The sequence below is a fragment of the Anguilla anguilla genome, chromosome 6, assembly GCF_013347855.1.
Source record: "Anguilla anguilla isolate fAngAng1 chromosome 6, fAngAng1.pri, whole genome shotgun sequence".
Taxonomy (NCBI): domain Eukaryota; kingdom Metazoa; phylum Chordata; class Actinopteri; order Anguilliformes; family Anguillidae; genus Anguilla; species Anguilla anguilla.
In genome coordinates this window covers 48,847,994-48,864,903 of record NC_049206.1, presented here as the reverse complement: position 1 = coordinate 48,864,903, position 16,910 = coordinate 48,847,994, and the positions used below count along the sequence as shown (strand labels likewise).

At 42.2% G+C, this 16,910-nt stretch overlaps 1 protein-coding gene across 2 annotated transcripts in view; it reads left to right on the top strand.

Moving 5' to 3' along the window:
* The window catches only part of bach2b (BTB and CNC homology 1, basic leucine zipper transcription factor 2b), an 84,924-nt gene that overhangs the window by 29,456 nt on the left and 38,558 nt on the right, over positions 1-16,910 (top strand). The window lies entirely within an intron of this gene.

Sequence of the window (16,910 nt, the reverse complement as noted above, 5' to 3'; positions counted from 1 at the left end):
CCGAATAATGAGAGATAAAATCAGGCAGGACAGGTTCTTGCACGTGGTGACAGCCTGCTAGACTGAAGATCCTCAATGCTCGGAATCATTTGCCAGCCGCGTTGTATATTTAGACAGAATGTGTGACAGTTCGATCACATGTAAAAGCTGCAAACCACACCGGGTTTATGAGCGCGCTCACCTTTTCCAAAATGGCCGACTGCAGAGCAGCAATTAACCTGTTTTTCAAATCAGAAAAAAGCAAAAATCTATTTGCACATTTCGGTGTTCACAATCCTCGTGCAGACACCTCAGGTTTCACACAGTGAGTGAGAAGCACTCTCAGAACACTGTATCCACTTTCCTATTTGTTTTCCGTCATTAATACAGTCCACGCTCACCTTTGTCTTCTGTTGGGGGTTCCCACACGTGTTTGTGAGGACACGCCAAGTTTATTTTTGGAATAACAGATAGTGTGACCAGACGCAGAAGGACTAGTTGTGCTGAAGGCACACCCAACCGTCTGTGAAACCCTAGCCTGGGCAAGAGAAGCAGAGTCCAGAACAACCTGTCTCCTGAATGAAATGATGCCAGTGCCAACGTTACAGATCATAAAATGGTTGCATACTTTTGCCCTTGGGTGAATTTGAGTGCATGTTCCTCCTCATTCTTACACATCAGTGGCACCTTTGAGACTGGATACAATTGATACAATACTAGAAACGGGCCAACATTCAAGAATATAATATAATGTCTTTTTTTTTTTTTTTTTACTCCAAATGAAATGTGCATAAAAGACCCACCCTTGCACTGGAAACCATTTGTACTGAAATGGAAAATGGCCGTGAAGCGGGCTCACCCCATTGTCAGATTCTTTCCCCAGGAAACACGGGAAACTAGAGCTCAAACCCGAACATAAATGGAACATATTGCAACATATTTCCCATTTTGGGGCTGAAAATTGCACTGAAATCAATGTTTTTTTTTGTTGTTTTTTTTTTTTTTTTAAACAACTGCAATATCTGAGAGCGCCAATAATTTGCAAATGAATCATGGAGCGTTACAGCGTCTTGACAGTACTGTCTGTCTTTATAGATTTGCGGCGGATTTCATTTCCGTCGGGGCGGGAAAGAGCCTCTCGGTCGCGAGTCCCTGGAGCCGGCGGTGCGAGGTGGCAGCCGAAACCGGCGTCACGGTCGCGGCGCCCGGGCTCGTGTGTGAGACGCGCACCCTCTTGTGCCGCCGCTGACGCAGGCTTCGCCGTGTCGCTCGCCCGGAGTTTTTCCTTTTTTTTTTTTTTTTTTTTGTCTGCTTCACAATCAGAAAAACACAAACAACAACCGAAAAGCCGTCAGGTGTTTATTTAGACGGGAGTGATGCAACGCGGAGTCATGTTCTGAAAGCGGTTGATTAAAAAAAAAAAAACACGTTTGTGGACATCAAAAGGATGTTTTAAGACCGTCTCCAGAATGTTAACCCCGTGAAGGCTCGCTTTAGTGCTTCGTTTCATCGGTGGTTTGAAAGATGAGAGCAACTTCGTGTGCTTTATTTGAATTTTCATGTTAATCCTTGCAAGCACAGATGCAGCGGAACAGGAAATTTTCCTGCTCATATCCGTCTGTTCTTCATGGCTCTCCTCATCTATTTAGATGAGAGGAGACCAGGAAATAGCTCATAGGAGAAATAGATTCTGATTCAAAAATTGATTCAGATTTTTACTGAACTTTTCCCCAATGAATTGTGGCAGCCTATTGCAAAACAATCCTTGTTGAATGCGCGTGCACAGAGCTCAGTGGCATCTGCTGTCGTTACGTCCACCTCCACATATCTATACTTATACAAAATAAGTTGAAAATGTTCTCTTGTTTTCAGACAAAACATTTACTGCACAGGATGAATGAATCAGTTGCCCTCGTGAGGAATGTGGTAAATTTCCTAAATGCATGTTTTAAGTACATTTTCAGATGTAATGAAGTTATTGTGATACAAGCCCTGCAGATTTTCCTCTGTGGAAACAGTGAGGGAAAACCACTACCCACATTTCCACTTTCATTTTTTTAAATAATAAATGTTACTGTGTGTGTGATTCAGATTTTCCACCCATAAGACATTTGGCACATGAGGTTCATTTCTTTCTCGATGATTAATTTGTTAGCAGAGTGGTATGACACCATCTTAAAGACTTCTACTGTATTCATGTTGCGCTGACAATGCTGATAGCATCATCTGCCAGGTTCAACAGGAATCTTTTTACATCGGGGTCATTATTCTAATCTGAGTCTTTGCAAAAGGATTCTCTTTATACTTAATGAAGGCGCCAGCTCCCGATTAACTGACGGATACGTGGAAGATCACAAACGGGGCGGGAGAGGAATTGGTGTCACTCAAGGCAGGAGGGGGAAGCTGGCCTTGCCCAATCACCTTGACACACTTTCAGCAGAGAGACGGAGCCGTACTCCCTGTGACTCTGTCACAAGGGGCCACAGCGCGCACGAGCGGAAACCAGAGCCCGGCCTCATTCAGTCTCCCGTACCGATTTCGCAGCAACGTGTCCGCGGCTTCTGCCAGCCCCTGCAATGCGTCCCAGAGGAGTGGGAGTCGGCAGCCGTTTCACACGTGCAGCCCTAGCCGGCAAAGTTCCAGAACTTCACCGTTTAAGGAGCCGTACGTGAATGAGCGCCAGAGACGGCATTCTGGGAAAGGGTACCGGCCCAAGACCCCAGTGACATTTGCAAAAATGTTCGGTTTCGACGTCGGTGTAAACAGAGCTGTGACATTACCAGACCTAGCACGTAAAACAAATTGTTTCACCGGGACATTCATCAAGCTATGTCTTTACACAGAGCACATAGGCTACGCCAATAAATGATAGGCTACCTTAATGACTAGATATGTGCACATTGTCACCATCACATCTATATTATATAGTTTTAGAGTTTGTAAAGTTCATGTTGGTGTATGTGGACATTAAAATATGGCAGGACATTAGCTGTTATGATTGTCCTACTTCCATAGCTCTTTGACAGCTGCTTGTTTATACAATTACTGGCACCATCATGTGTTAATGATATCGACCCCATAAAATATTGAACAGCTCTTGGTTGTGTGAAGGAGAAAAGCCACTGGATCTCCAGAAAAGTTAATATAGCAATGTCCCCTGTTCTATGTGTGAAATCGGCTAGTGTGGTTCATACAGCAGCAGGCCAAGGGCGTTGCACAAAAACTTGCACGCGCGGATACACTGGCTCTGCTCAACTTAGCATGTATTTAAGCACGAAAATGCTTTAATGGATAACAGAGGATTACTCAACTGCAGCGTTTCTGCGGCGTTAGCGTAGCGGCTCGGAGTAACGAACGGAGCAAACCGAGGCCGGGGGGGGGGCGTATTAGCATAAACTGCACACGGGTCCGAGACGGAGACGAGGTCCGGTGTGATGGCATCGCGGGTTCGGGGCTGATCTCAGCCTAATCAATGGCAGGGGCGAAGGGGGGGGGGGGGTGAGGCGAATGACATCAATATCTGGCGAGGGGAACCAGGGGCGCCATTGTCCCCGTGGCCGTGCTGAGCAAACAGCGGCCCCGACGGAGAAAGGCAGGCATTGATGGCCGCCGCTCCTCTCGCGAGGGGCCGCGCATTGTTACGCCGGTGAATAAACACTGACTTCATCCCTGGGGAGGCCTTCCTATCCCCAAGGCTGAGAAGGCACTAGTGAGAGAATGAGGAGGAGGGGGAGGGGGAGGGAGGTGTAATAGAAATGACTCACGATTTATTCATTGACCATGGAATGTTTTATTTGTTTATTTCTTCTTTACTTTTAAGAGAGCGCTCTTTGCTTCTTGCGTAAGATTTTATTTCAGGGTTGTAAAGGACCCGAGGCTGTAGCTGTGCCCTTTTCCTTAAGGTGAGAGTTTGTGGCTACTAAGGGTAGCGGAGTTAAACCCCTCTATCTTTCTGTAGCCTCAGATAATCCCATGGTCTGACGAACATATGCGTAACCCTCCCCCCCCCCTCACCACCCCCACATCCTCCTACCCAACCCCCACTTGGGTAAAACCTGTGTGTTTTCTCCATTACCAGATTTATATATGACGCAAGTACTGTTACATTAAACCTATACCATCCTCTAGGTCAGGAGTATAAATCAATATTTATAGTAGAAGGGGATTCCATAGAAAGAAAAGAGTATAACAGATATGGAATTTGCTTGATATATAGCATACAAATTTAAATCACCTTCATATTATAATCTCTTTGGTAGGAGAATTGCCCTTTCTCAAACCTCAATTAAACTTTCAGCAGGTCTGTTCTTTATCAGCTGGAATATTATACCGTAGAGGGGGAGAAAAAGTGACAAACCACTGTCAAGAAGCGTGAGACAAAGACATCTGGATTTAACAAATAAATCTAGCAGAAGTATGTGCAGTGTGTTTAGCTTGGACTATTTCAGGAATTTCTCTTCCATCATGAGGTATTTGCCTTCCAAGAAAGCGTCTCTTTTTTGGATGGCTGTTAAAAAAAAAAAGAGGAAAAAAGATCTTTGCACTCACAGTTGACGGATTCCCTCAGCACCCAAACAAAAGACCTTTTTCATGTCTCTGGATTTTTATTTTTTAAAATTCTTTGGCTGGTATGCGTTGAATAGCATGACTAAGTTGACCGCACTTCAAACAACAGTGCGGGTGTAGTGGTCACTGGAGAATTGGCGAATTGCTCCATATCCACAGAGACTCAAAAGGCAACAATGAACTGTTAAGGGTGGTTCTTCCTCCTTTCAGAATTGACGGCTAAGCGTCAAACATCGTCGTGGCAAACGTTTCCCGTTTTCTTTAATTGTGCTAAGCCACATTGTTCGGTTGGAAACGGCAGGAGTGGAACAGCAGTATTGCATATAGTTAGTCTTCATGCTAGCAGAGCTCACCAATCCTACACCCTTACCGCTGGCAGCACCGTGTGTGGGCGTGTGTGGGCGTGCGTGTGCGTGCGTGTGTGTAGTGGTATTTTTTTTTACTAATAGTTGTTTTCCTCATGTTGTGAATAAACCTCTATACCAAAGCACCTTGAAAATAACAGTATTTCCATAGTTACTTATTCTTCTGCATGCCATGCTATTTTAATGATATGCTTTTCCTCGCTAAAGACAAAATAAGAGCCAAGTAGTGATCTGATCTCAAAACCAGGCTTTTTTTTATTGAATAATTTATTCTGAATCCAATACAAAAACAGTCAGCGATAAATTATCTTAGCATGCCATTTTTTAGCGTTCAGTTTCTATCACACTGCTGTTTTCAAAAAGGAAAATAAACATTTTAAATAATAACCACTGATTTAGTGTGGTTTTATTCCTCTGTCAAGCCAATTTGTCACAAACGGATCTGTAATCATAAGTATGAGTGTAAATGCTATCTTGTGTTCTGTGTTTCCAGAGCAATTTCAGGAACATAAACACAATCACAACATCTGTATTTATATTATTAAACAAATCAAAGACTTCATAAAATTGTTTTACTGTTCAACATATTTTCTCTTGGATTGAAAGACCCTATAAAGCTTTTCATAATAAACCCAAATGGAGTAGATTCAGGCAAACAGATTTGTAATCATGGTGAACGAATTAGAGTGTAAACCTTATTTGCCCCAAAGCTCTGGTTTTCCAGACCCATTTCAAAAACATAAACGACCTCACATTCACAACCATATTTAACGTTTTAGAAATCACATGACAATACAGTTATTTTTTTTCCCTTGGATTTAGATACCCCATACGGCTGTTTATAATAAACAATGGAATTAAATTAAAAACGTAAGTAAAATGTTCACATTTATTGCGCATTCATGGCTTACATTCAAGTGAAGATTTGGACTTAAGTGTCTCTTGGTTTAGGTCTCTGGACCCTGCCTCATGATGGAATGGATGCAGTGAATTGGTGCTTTCACTCACAAGGATATTAAGAAACCTCTCCAGGGGGCAGCTGTCTCAAGAAACAGTGGATTGATAATCACAAGCAATCATTTAAAGCCACGCCTTGCTTGTGTATCCATAGAACCCTGCCCATACCACCCATTTGAGTGGGGGATTTGGATTGCAACCGGAGAAGCTTTGATGTGATGTGCTATTCCTAAGCTTCTCAATGGCACAGTGAGCACTCCACAATAAACTGCTCTTTCATCTTTTAAAGGCAATTCAATTATTGAACAGGACTGAAATACAAAAAAAGAATATAGGATGGGGTTTTTTTTGCTTAAACTAAAACAATAAGTAATTTGTCATAATTTGCCGCTTTCTCTTAAGGGTTAAGGTTATGTTAAATGTAGCCTGCAAAAGGTTGCTGGTTTTACAATCAATTCGTTTAGAAATTCAAACATTTCACATTTCACATTTGTGAATTCTAACACCTTTATTATAACACGTTTAGGCGTGATGGAGAAATAACTAATCCTTCTTGAATGGAAGAACGTTCACAGTAAAAATGAAATGGGAAAAAAAATCATCGTATTTATGTATGTATGTACATAGGATTTTTTTATGTTAATACTGTATCGAAGAAAAAGCATGGAAAAGCAATGGAACTCATTCATGCACTACAACTGAAAGTGTGATAGTGGCATTGTGGAATATCGTCTGATTCATTCACAGCTACGTATGTGAAATTATGACTCAGACAGGGAAGGAGTCCGCTCAGTGCAGCTCACGGATGAAGGTGTCTGCATGTGTCATGTGCAAGCTGTTGATGGCACTTCACTTTGAATTAGAACCCTTTACTGGCTCGTTTGTAGATCGTCCCCTTCACCGAGGTCGATGGGTGTGACTGCAGTGTCGTTGGCATGGTCCGGTGTCGAAGTTTGTTTATGAAGCTGTAATCAGAAAGCACAGTTTTTTTTCTGCTGATGATATTCAGGGTTAGGGATGAGAGAGACTAGGGGAGGAAAGATATTAGTTAGATTAGTAGATATGTAGAGTTATGCTCTTACTTTAAACTCAAGCATTTTTGTTAATGTGGTCAGGGACCACTGAACTCATATTACCATGCAAGAAAAATGTAATTATTCATTTTCATTTACATCCAATTTGAGCTTAGGATGCATTTATTTTTATCTAACAAATGACAATCTCGGGATTTCACCTAAAGTGGGGGAGCTTGTGGGAAAACCCTGGTGTGTCTTTGTGTTGTTTTTTTGATATTAAGATTTCGTAGGCAACTCAACCAAAGGATGTGTTTGACACTATCTGACTCACCTTAGACGAACTTAGACACTGGTCCCGTGTGATTCATTCCATAGCAGCGTACTGGATCTTCTGTGATTCATGGCTTCTTCAGACCCAAACACTGGTGGCAGGTGTTATACAGCTGTGCGAGTTTAAAAAATAAAAAAATGAAAAAAAAAAACATTTTAAGGGTTATTTATTATCCTGACAGAGAACTTATAGTGAGGTCACCAGCTGACCCTCTGCCCACTCTTCAATGTCCAGTCCAGGAAGAGACCCCTCCTCACCTTGTTGTTACTGTAGATGGCCCGATAGCTCAGAAGATGGCGTGCGCATCTTTCTGGGATTTGTCTTCCTCACACCAGGAAGTCTATTTTCAATGACTGACAGGTCGAAATGAATCAGTGCATTCTGTGACATCAGACATAGTTCACAACCAAATTTCCGTCAGCAGAACCCTTTCACGTTTCACGCGCATGGTTGGTCGTTAAACTGCTTTCTCGTGCTTCCGTGAATCTTTTTTTGTTTATTTATTTTTTTTTTTTTTACAGCTACTCCGCACATTGCTGAGCTAATCGTGGAATTTGTTGTGAAAAGAGCTCCCTGTTCTTCGTACCGCAGAGGGGACTTCCAGAGAACGTTTTTTTAGGAGCGTGGGCTGAGGGTGCCTTGTTGGGGAATAGCCTCGTAACGGGCAGTGGTAGACCTCACACACTGTGTTCATAACTCGTTATTACTGTCTCCGTAAAAGAATCACGATTAACGGGATTAGCTGAATTGCTCCCTGGGGAAAAGTATTTTGTACATTGCGACTAAATTGAGGTGGCGTGCCGAGAGTCACGTACAACGTCGTCGAGCGCCGAAAGGCTCGAATCTGTGCTCTGGGAGCAAATTAAGGCTGGAAGAACGCTGAAAGAGCGAGAGCTCGGCACATGAGGAGACCTGTGAGAGGGGAGAGCGCCAAACCTGTTCTTCTCTCGCGTTTCCTTACCTGCTGACAGCGAAGCTCTCCGTCTGGCCTCCCTGCGGGAAGTCTTCCGAACGTCAGCGAACGCGGCGGCTCTCTTAGCGCCGAACGTGAGGTCACGGCAACGGGCCCAGACCGCAGGGACGGCCTCCGGGCCGCTCCGCAGACGTCCCAGACATGCGGAATGTGCCCCATTTATCAAAACCGAGCGAATAAATCACCCCTTTTATCGTTTCATCAGTCCTTATCAGCGACTTACGTGTGTAATTCAGACCGCAATTGGTGGGCAATTTTATTGTTGTGCTTCGTAGTCTGAGGGAGACTGAGTGAATGTGCCATGGGTGAGTGATGGCTGCTCCGCTTTAAAGTAGTAACAGCAGGCAACATTTTGTGCTCTTTTTTCCCTCTCTTGCTCTAATGCTAAGGGACATTTACACGGAGGCAGATTCGATTAAAACTCAACAAGCCAGAACCCGTGTGTTTGAGCCGCTTGCGTACACTGCATAGGCACCTCAGCCTGTTCAGAGATTGGTGGTGATCAGCTGACTTTGTGACATTATTAAAGGCTGACCAAAGAGGGCCAGAGTGTAGTAAAAGTGGGCGTAAGTGTGAGCATTTCATCCAATCAGGTGCATTTTCATTTGTACATGCCTTGCATAATCAGATCAGCCAGAAAGGATATGTCCTTTTTCTTTATTACATTACTGCCAGGGACATTTAAAAAGATATGAATATTAAGTCAAATGTTGTGTGGTACTATGTGCAGTAACACAGTCCTTGGCTTTCGTTTCCATTGTTTATTAGTGTTTAGTCAAGATAGCTTAAAATATAGCATTTTGCCATTGACACCACAATTGAAGTTCCTTTGGGAAAAATAAAATTGTTCTATTCTATTCTATTTTAAAAACAGCTGCAAACAGTATGGATAGACAATATAAAATTTACATTCATAAGTGTCACTTGTAAGTGGAAGGTGGCCTTTGAGTCAGGTGTGATTCAAGCCAGGAAAATGCTTGCCATAGACCTGAATTGACTGCACCTACACCTCTATTTGGCCAGTTTAGTACAGGATCATTGGCTGTTAGTGTGATTTCTTGCTTGTTATTTAGGTTTATTCAACCAATAATAGCATGACTTTAGGGTTTATTACACACGGGGTGCAGAGAGATGAGATTAGCATGTTTTTTTTGTTCTAAAAGCTGAGTTAAGGTGATGTCATGTATCCAATTCACAGGGGATTATTCAAATCAAACAAAATAATTCCTCCTTGTGCTGTCTTTTTTCTCACTGTACATAAATTTTGTTTGCTTAGGCAAAAAACATCAGCATTTCCCCTGCTGCTAAATGAAATCCTTATTGACTACAAAGACTGCTGACACAAATTATTAAATATTGATTACAACAAATGCTAATGAAACAAAAAAATAACTGACCATCAAGATTAATTGGTCATTATATGGTCTGGTTTTTCTATGAACAGAAAACTGCTGGTCCTCAAACAGTAAAATAATTTCAAGTGCAAATTCAATTGAAAGCTAATTTTTCATTAAGGATGGGATATTTTGAAACCATACAAAATGTTTCTCCTTTAATCTGTTACCACATGGGTTTATAATTCACACACAACTCACCAGATAATAGAATGTTCAGCATCACATACAATGCCAACCAACTTTTTAATCCTGAACAGTATATGCAGAATATAGAATATGCAACAGGTTTGTATTTTATCCTGGGATATTCTGGGTCCGAATAATGAGAGATTAGATAAAAACCCCAGTCACAGTTCAACAGACTTTATTTATGTTTTCTCAACATCTGCAAAGTCTGGACCATTATAAATCCTTTCCTGGATTAGTCCGCTAAAAATAGCCGCTTGCACGAGGGACGTCGTATGTGGGCTAAACCGTAAATAAACAAACGTGAATTATTCTGGTCCCGAGTCGGGAGGATTTTGAGGGAGTGGTTGTCATTGGCTGGGATTGGACATTGGTCGGGCGGGGGGGAAAAAAACGAGAGGGAAGACTGCTATATTTAGAGATGGTGGACTGCTGAGGGGCTGTTCCAGCGGCTCTACACGGGGAACAAGAGCTCTGTCCACCCAGAGGAGTGAAATGATTTGGATGCTGCGGCAAACGTGCCTTCTAAGAACTGAACGGAAACCGGTCCTGGCGACAATAACTGAAGGTGTAATTTCTGCCCGAGCTCCCTTTCAGCTCCAAATGTGTCCGGGCTGGATGTGCGCACTCGCTAATGGAGGCTTTTTCTTGATCAGCACCACTTAGGATGTGTCGGCCATTGTGCTGGCTCTGGGCACTCAAAGCATTTTCGTCTCTGAATCCCTGGGGAAAATCACGCCCCTTCTGACACATCTGCGATGGTCCGTCTAAACGGTCGCAGTCTCCTTCCTTTCCTGTCAAGATCTATAAGGGGTAGATCTGCATTTAAACAACATTTGTGGGTTTTAGCCTTCCCAACAGGTCAGAAATCAGGAATGCTAATGAAAAAATTGGGGTTTCTGGTAAAAAAAAAAGATGCACTCGTCTTTATCTGTAAGTCAAAAATAAAGGATTGTTGATGCCAGGAAGTGCACACTACCATCATGAGAATGGGCCAAAAGACGGACTCTTATCCTGTGCTTATTTCCAAAATGTAAAAATAAGAACTTATCTGTGTGGTATAAAGTGGCCTGTGTTCAGTGTCATTTTATGACTGATTTTGAGAGGGAAATTCCAAACCTGGGGCACTGACTGGAATGTTCCATGGAGCCAATGTCATGTGATAATACTGAGGAGGGCTGGTACTGCAGCAGAATGGTTTGTACAAAATCTCCATTTGCACATGTTGGCTGCGGTTAATTTTTACTATAGTTGCCTGGCTTTACCCTGGTTGTTATGCATATCGTAAATGATGTTCACCACGTTGCCATCATATTAAAAAGCCTCAATTTCAGTCCCCCCTAACCTACCCCCCCCCCCCCCCCCAAAAAAAAAAGACAGCCTTTTTAAAACAGGTTTTGGAATTAAAATTTTTAAATATCAAGTTTCACTAAAAATCAGTCTGATCCTGTTCCAGGTGGCTGTCGTGTGGAGAATATTTAATAAACAGTGTGTGTATACAGTGCGTGTATTTCATAAATATTTTTATGAATGTCCACCATGATCCTAAAAAAAGTAGTCATTTATGTGTTTTCATTTATTCTAATCACTATGCTGCAAATGAATTCTGAGTTATAAGAAAGTAGGCAGCACTTTGCGGATTTGTAGTACACTGCAAATGGATTGTAATTTAACAGAGGGGAGCTGATGCCTGCACAGAGGAGCTGGAGTTCAGCAGTGGGTTGCCTCACTGTACGGTGACTTCATTAGTCTCTCTGTCACCATTTATCTGGCCAGTCAGGAGGGGCTCACGATTAAAATCTGCTAGCAATGCCCTTTCCCTGCAGCTGTAGTGTTCGGAGATGTGGTGTTTTTTTTATTTTTGCATATCGTTCTCCGTTAAAGGCATCTGGCTGCATCAGTACGTATGTATGTTCTGAACTTTCAAAGCCCCCACTGTGGTCCCTGTATGTGACGCATCATGTGTCAAAATTTGAATGATAAGTCATTTTAATGTGCATAGTTTTCATCCTCCCAAGCTCTGTTTGAACCGAGGGGAAAAAATAAGACAGCTTTTCAACAATCAACAGGAAGTGAGACATAAGAGAGAAAAAAATCTGCTATAAAGATTTTTTTTTTTTTAAACAAACATTAATTCCAAAGGCATGGTATTTCTGGTGAGGGTGGAAAGGTATTGAAATGTAATTTGTCATTTGTAGTGTTTCATTTTCGCTCATTAATACTTTTCTGAGCATCAAGGCAGCAGAACTCCCAATCCTACAGCAGCTAATGCTGGGTGGGAAGTGTAATTAGAGTAATGAATGGGAGTTCATTCTGATCTGTATTCAGTGAAGCACTGAGTCATTGAAAATCCCAGACTGTAATTAAATACTTTCACAAGCTTTGTACCAAGGCAAGGGAGGAATGACTGACTTTGGCTGCTGCTGTTGGTATTTTACTGATTTCTGTAAATGCAGGAATTTCTTTTTCTTTTCTTTTTTTTTTTACATCTACTAAACGTAAACAAACAAGTAGACGTCTCCAGGATACTCTGAATCAGCATGTGGAGCCGTGATACTTGTTGTTTCCAAATAACGAGAAATTAGAATGAATTAATATGTATCCAAAAATGTTGTGCGTGCAAGCCAAAGGTAACAGGTTTTCCTTGCCACTGTTGTCTTTGGCTTGTTTTGTGTGGATTTAGGATGGGATATACTGTGAAGTGTATTGTGACAAATTATTTGTCAAGTGTGCAACACAAACACATTTGATTTGAATCTGATTTGAGACCAATTCATTATTATTATTATTTATTTGCTTAGCAGACACCGTTATTTATAACTGACATTTTTGCATATATCATTATTTATCCAACTAGATAATTATTGAAGAGGTTTCCTGCTCTACTATGGCATAATGCTGAACCTCAGAATCAACCTGGTTGATCCATAATGCATTACCACTACAGTTCAGTGCAATAATTTTTGGTTGCTCTCCATGACATTTCTGTTGCATTTGGCATGTCTTCCATGCATGCTTAGAAAATATTGCATTGGTGTGTATTGTCTGATATCCAGCAGTGCCATTGCAATTTGTGGTTTTCGGCACGTTTTACATTTGTAGAAGCCACTTTACATTCCAGTGCTATGATCAAGGCAAAATGAATACTTCCGGGAATTTGATTTAATTTCGTGAACGCAAAAACATTCGCCACTTCACACAACAGCAGAAACCACAAAGGCGTGATATGAGGTGCTGCTCGAACATGTCCTCAAAAGGGCAGTCTGCACGTACAGTTTGTTCCACCGGCAAAATGTGAACGGGCGTGCACCAAAAAAGGGTTTACTTTTGCCAGAGCTTGGGTAGATTTTCCGTCTCCGGCAGGTCTCCTGTCCTTGGGCTGGTCCGTAGGGGGCGTTTGTGGTTTGCAGCCTCCCTTGGTATTTTCAGTTTTTCAGTTGAACTTTTCTCCCTTTGTGACCTGGTAAACCCACTGACAGTGCAGTGCGCAGTGTACTGCTGCCTCCCTCAGAATATTTCCATTGTGTCTCTCACGCAAAAGCCAGACCGAAGGCACTGGTTTCTTTTCTGCTTTTGACTCGCGAAGGGTTCAAACCTGCTTCAAACCCACCACAACCACAGCGTGTGTCATACCCTCGCATATTTGGACCATAACCTTTAGTTTTTTTGTTGTTGTTGTTTTTTAACTCTCTCAAAGTTGGGGACCAGTTCATGTCATATCACACAGAGACTTGATGGTGTATTTTGTGACGTGTGTTTACTGGTTCTAACATGGCGCCCTCCAGTTTGTCAGGCAACCTTTGGAAAATCTGAAAAAACCTAGAGTCGATTGTGTGAATATCTGCCTTATTGACCTCTTCCTGACTGTAGTGGTCTCTGCAGAGAATTATGCTTAGTGTTACAGGTTGTCAAAGTAAAACCACTTAGGGCTGTTGTAAGCCTGTTAGGACTTCAAATAAGTCATGTTCACTGGACCGGAAAACTAATGACCTACTGTTCTTTTCCTTCTTTGCAGTATTTTCTTATTTTTTATTTTGTCATACTATCCAAAGTCGTGCATGGAGCCTTTCTGTAATGTTAAAATTTTACAATGTTGTCATGGCAATGGTGAGGAAAGATGCACTTTTTGTTTGAAAAACTCCCTTCCCTTCCCTTGTAGAAACACTCCTGTTCATACATTAGCACCAATCCCAATCCCCTTTCACATACACGTGACCCTAAACTGTGTGCAGTGTCCACAGTTCAGTTCCCGTTTCTTTTCTCATGTCTTCGGGCTCTCTCCTTACTTTGCGGCTTTAGCGACATCGGTTCATCGGAGGATAGCTGACCTAGGTCGAACTGAGGCTCTCTCCTGCTGAAGCGTGACCTGGTGTGGCTCTGTTGGCCCTGTGCCAGAGGGCCAGAAACACTTCACAGGGGGGAATGTGTGAAGGTGATGCTCCCCTTACAATATCCATATACAGCAAGGACACTGGTCACGGTTTGCCTGTCTGTTTCAGTCAAGCCTTTACGGCTTAGCACAGTCCCAGTCATTAGCCCGGATTCAATGACCTTCACTAACGACCTTAACTTTGACTCACAAGCGTATGTTTATCATTGGCCTGGATTCAATCAACATGCTTCTCTAGCACTGACTTACAAAATGAAAACTTGTTTTTTTCTTTTCTTCACAAATACAGATTATCGAGTTCAGCAAATGCCAAAATAAACTAGCCGGTTATTTAGTGTACAGTTAAATGTATTATATTTGATTAAGTATTAGAACTTAACAGTCATGTTTTTGGAAGAACAATGACTGTACAATATATGTGCATGTGTTCGAATTAATCCAGTTTAGAAGTTTATTGAAATACGGAATATGAGTCAGATAATTCTAAATATATCTTTTGAGTTCCGTGAGTGTCAGACAACTAGTGTCTCAGGTTCGAAAATAACAGCAGGCGGTGGTTGTATTTTAAAGAGGCGTAATAAGAAGTACAAAGTGTATCAATGAGAAGATCATTGTGCTTCTTTTATGAATGGGTGCTACTGTACATTCTATGCAGAAACCAGGAAAATGATTACATTTTGTCATGCCAGAGTTTTCCTACAGAAAGAATCTGAGTTAGCTTAATGAGGCGGGAAATTACAACCAAGGATTACAGCATCTCCGTGGCAACGCTCTGGTGTTGCTTTCGGCAGTTTGGGCAGTGATGATTTGTCAAAAATGTACACGCCGCGTGCGTAACAGTGAGTCAACGCAAAGGTCTGCATCAGGCTCCTTTGTTCGTCTCCGTTTGCTTTGATCTCCGCTGGCACATATTAAATAGGCTAGCCGCTAACGCGCGGCGCGGGGTGGTAGCTGTGCTTATTCGCGCTGAAATAGACGTTCAGCCAGCCACAATGCAGTCGGAGTTGGCATTGCTTCCACGCTAACGGCCACACGCGCTCCCACACACACACGCGCTCCCACACACACGCGCGCATGCTCCCACGCACTCACGCGTGCTCCCGAGGAGCCCTAGCGCAAAGAGTGGTGGGAGGCTCGACGGAGGCGGCTGACTGTGTCACCTCTTTCCTGTGAAGACAGTTTTTCCGCTTGTTGGTGATTTGACATTTGAGAAAGGTTCTTCCGTGTTTGTGTTTAATATTATTTGCTTATAGCATCTCGGGCGTTGCGTGGGTCCCCTCCTTCCTTCCTTCCCCTAGCTTCCCCCCATCTCAGCAATCCATCAATAATGCAGCAGCTAATCCCGCCTCCAATCCGTTCCTGACAAGGGCCTTTCGGCCTGACCAATCATGACACCAATTAGCTACGGAGCACGCCGTCAAGGCGGACGTTGGTACAGGACCTCCAGGTGGCGGAACACGGCAAAATAATCAGTCGTTCCTTCGCTGCTTTCAGGAGTCAGAGCATCACTTGGTTGTTTGGGTTTCGGTGTTGCTTGTCTGCGTGTTTGTGAGAGCAGTCTACTTGCGGTCTCTGAGAATTGACCGTCAGTCGAGAGAGGGTCATCATTCATGAAACTTGCTTGTCTGTAGTGACCATCAGTCCAGCTGTTTTTGAGCCATTGGAGAGGAGAGAGGAATGTTCTCCAGGTAGAGAATCCTTCTCTATCCCTGGATAGGATTATACCGTCTATATTCTCAGAGAAGCTGATGCAGAAATATTATATTAGGTCGTTTCCTCTTTAAGTAAAAAAAGGGAAATATGTATCTTGCAAAGCTCCCCGCAAAGCAAAAATAAATAAATAAATAATGTGTGTAAGACAGTTCCTCTTTCCAATTTTGTTTTTGAAAGTTGGTACTGTAATGGAACATGCATCCTGTACACACCAAATATATAATTAAATATATATAAATATGTTCCTCAAAGTAGGCGCTACATTGAGTATGTTTTATTGAAGGTGAATTAATTAGGTTAATTACCCTCCCTTAGATCCCTTATATATCTGAAAATATACTGTATATTTATGTGTGCTAAACCATATAAGAATATAAGAATCATATATTTCATGTCTCCCTAGTAATAATATGGTGTCTTTCCTCTCATATGATGGCGTGTTATTTCTTATGTATTCAAAATATGTTTCCAAATGTGCATTAAAAACCATTTGATTATGCATCTTATATTTAATATCACTAAGTGTAGTTCAATCAGAGTTCAATTAGAGAATTCTGATTCCAGTGCTTATCCAGACGTTAATGACTACCACAAGATTTGAGCCAGATGATTTTCTCATTACGTCTCACTAGGTTGATTTGGATGCATTTGGTCCACTCCTATATATTACAGCATTTCTGTCAGAATGCCAAAAATGAGATATACCTGAATGTTGATGCACAGTTAGAAGAAACCCACACTGCAATGCTGTATAATATACATAGATACCAGAGTACATGTCTATTAGCATGCACACTGTGTTATAATGCCCTCTGCTGTGGTTTGCTGTATTAAACCTCCGTAATCAAGTAACTCTAGGCATGAGACTGACTAATCACTGTTGCTAACCCTTGTGGCTTAAGGGCACCCACAAGTGCATCTTACATGGGCGAAATGTGCGAATGTCACATATTACATACAGCTTTTGCCAGAGCGCGTGGAACAGACGGGCATTTAAATGTTAAGAAGTAACAGACTGTTGTTTAATTCTTCCTCTC